The sequence below is a fragment of the Fukomys damarensis genome, unplaced genomic scaffold, assembly GCF_012274545.1.
Source record: "Fukomys damarensis isolate Sample0158 unplaced genomic scaffold, DMR_v1.0_HiC HiC_scaffold_4, whole genome shotgun sequence".
Taxonomy (NCBI): Eukaryota; Metazoa; Chordata; class Mammalia; order Rodentia; family Bathyergidae; genus Fukomys; species Fukomys damarensis.
The window spans coordinates 1292133-1295342 of NW_022900916.1; the positions used below are offsets into that span (position 1 = coordinate 1292133).

At 41.4% G+C, this 3210-nt stretch overlaps 1 long non-coding RNA gene across 1 annotated transcript in view; it reads left to right on the top strand.

The window, feature by feature from the left end:
- Nucleotides 1–442: 442 nt before the first annotated feature.
- LOC104870837 overlaps nucleotides 443–3210 on the top strand; it is a 6035-nt gene continuing 3267 nt past the window's right edge. Inside the window, exons 1-2 of the long non-coding RNA XR_782640.1 lie at nucleotides 443–746; nucleotides 2647–2792. This is a non-coding gene — a long non-coding RNA (uncharacterized LOC104870837). The remainder of the gene's footprint in view (nucleotides 747–2646; nucleotides 2793–3210) is intronic.

Consider the following 3210-nt stretch of genomic DNA (forward strand, 5'->3'; position numbering starts at 1 on the left):
CTGCTTGATATGGGTGAAGATAAACCTCCAGGACAGAGCGTCAGGGCCTTTCCCTAAAGCAAGGGGTCAGCTAGCAGAGGACCTCCGGGTGACTGGTCTACCTGAACATTTGCGACAGGTGGCTCTGTGCAGGTCCCATCCTGGTATTTGTCATCAACTCCTGTGCACTATTCGCAGGAAGGAAACAGCCAGCACCACCCTCTTCCTGCTTTGTTTTCAAGGATGGGTCATGACTCTTCCTTTAGCTGTGTGAGAGCGGGCGGTGAACTCCTCGCTGCACACCCGTACACAGGCGCACACTCCTCGGGTCAGGAGTGGGCATCCAGGGTGGCAGCAGAGCCCGGCAGAGCCGCGGCCTCGGGGACAGAGTCAGAAGGTGTGCAGTCACCTTTACTGATGGGTGCTGCCACTGCGAAAGGACAGAAAGTGTGGATAGCACATTTTCAAAACTGTGAATTAAGTTTGCATTTAAATTATCTGGGATTGCCAGAAGGAATTATATTTTTAAATTTCTAATTATTTTTACCTGTTGCAGAATGTAGCAAATAGATTGTTTGCCTGCATGTATACTAAGCGTTGGTGTCTTTATTGAACATTTTAAGAAACAGAAAACAGATTTAGCAAGGAAATATTGCAAACCACCCCGCAGCAGCCTTCAGTCTTTGTGTGGGTGCAGTCTCCGGCCTCACCGTCTTTGTACAAACTGTCACAGGCCAGGTGATGAAGCCACGCACAAAGGAAGGCAGGTGAGTTTCTGAGGTAAAACAACTTCAGGGTAATTTTTGGCTATCTCTTATTGTTCAGTGTGTACAACTTTGATATTTAACTTTTGAAAAAAATATGATGAAGCGAAATGAAGACTTTTGAAGTCAAAAAGTTCGAGGGGCATGTAAATTTGGTTATTGTTTTTCTGATTTGAATCTTATTTTTCTAGAACATTTTGGATTTGATGGATGCCTTGATAACCATTTCTTGAAAAGCTATCATCATTAGAGTTCATAAAAGGGGTACTGAAATTCTTTGGTGAAAATTTGATACTGATGCTTGTAATCATTTAGTTTAACTGGCTAAGTGAATTTCCATTTTTGTTCTTTATAATGTGTTTTAGTAGGCTGGTGGAAAATGCCAACTTCCAAATCTCAGCATCCCCATCGGATAACTAAACTCATGCTATCATTACCAGCCCGTAATTTAATACTAAGCATAACTTTAGTCATGCAAGCTCTCTCTGGCTCAGTGGCAAGGCATATTTCACTAGAGTGGCAGAAATTCTTGTTTGTCCTTCCCACATACATTTTTATCTTTGCCATTAGCAATAAAATCTCTTTATGTGGGTTACTGTCAGATTTCCAATGCAGAATTTCATAGTGTGCCTGTTTTGAGACGAGGGCCCCAGTGAGATGGGAGCACAAGCAACTGGGTGAGGCCCAGGGGAGCGTGCTCTTGGGGTCTCAGACCTGGGGGCAGCAGCAGTCTCTGCTCTGTCACCACTAATCCCCGAGTGGACAGGGCACAAGCACCTGGGGCCCCAATACCTGAAGAGCTTGGTGAATGTCCTGGGCCTGTGAGCAGTGGCTCCTGCTCCTGTGAGAAAAGCAATGCTGTACCTGTAGGCCACTGTGATGGGGTCTCTAAGAGTGCACAATGGCTGTTTTTATGTAAAAACTGTGATCAGAAGGAAGAGGACAAGCTGTCTCTGTGCAGTATCTATCAGATTAAGAATATTCCCTATTATTCCTATTATTTCAATTCTTGAAAGCCATTTATTTATATTATTTTTGGTTTTATTTTTATTGCCTACATTTTATGGGGCAAAACTATACCTTCAGTATCATTATTGTTTGTATTGTTTTTTGACCAAAACATGTAGGCAAAATGTTTGCTGATTTTTGTCATGATAGCCTGTGCTTTGTATTGCAAAATGAATGGAACTCTTTCTTCCTGGGTCATTTTCTGTTTTTGCTATCTTCATATTTTACATGGATTTGGTAGTTGTAGGGGCCAGGAGTATTCAGCCTGTGTCAGATATTTAGGGTAAAAATCGCTAAATCAACAGATTACTGGTACAATTCACATGACAGGGTTAGAGGAAATGTTTACTTGAATTTATCCTCTAGGCCCATATTAATGGCAATTACAAGAATAAGAATTATTTGTAATATGAGATGATATTGAAAATGGCAATTTTCTTGATGAGTGGAAAAATATATGCACATTCCTAATATTATTAAAATAACTCAAATGTTTTATCGATCACTGATTTAACAGACTATTTCACAGGGAATCTTGCTTATTGGCATGTCCTGATTTTTATTAATTATTCTTCCCATGAATGAAATTGGAAGATAATAGACATAGTACAAGTAACTTTCTCTTTTAAAGGGTTAGGTCAGATTACATTAAATCTCAAATGTTTTTGAGAAATTTTACGTTTTTATATGTTAATTTTCTGGTATGAAATAAAACTTACACATGCCGTGATTTTAGCCCTCAACTTATCCACTATAACAGAAATAACGATTACAGAACTATGATGATAATATATATAATGACAGAAATATAATGATAATTGATATAATAAATCAATTTTGATGACGTTGACATGGGAACATAGACTGAGTTTGAATTCTGTCTCTATTAATTAAGCTCTGAATACAGTACTTAAGTATTCATCACATACAAAGGAAATAACTTGATGCTGTATCAAAAATCGGATATCCCCAGTCTTGGGTATGAATCCTGTCTCTGCTTGCTGATAATCTGGAGGACTCGCACAACACTGTCTCTCACTGGTGAGTGAAGTTGAAAAGGAACTCTGCAGACCGGGTTTGCCATGTGGCTAACACTGAATCACCAATCTGTGTTGATTATCTTCATTTACTTCTCAACAATACTATCTTATAAATATAAACAGCTTAATGGCTCTAAGAATGATATTTCGAGTCTTATTTTCATAAAACAGAGCAAGAATGTCTGCCATCCCCACAGTTACACAGGGGGAAACTGAAGGCCCCAGGAGCTGCATCTGCAGCTGATGACACCTGGCGGCCGGGTCTGACTGCACGAAGTGGTCTCCAGCTTCCCCACGCGCCCTGCCGGGTCGGGTCAGCCCTGTGCCTCTTCTCCCCGCCTCCTGAGACCCACGCGGTCAGTGGAGCCCAAGGCCCTGCGCTGCCCTACCGTGCAGAGGGCCCGGCCCCTCGCTCACCT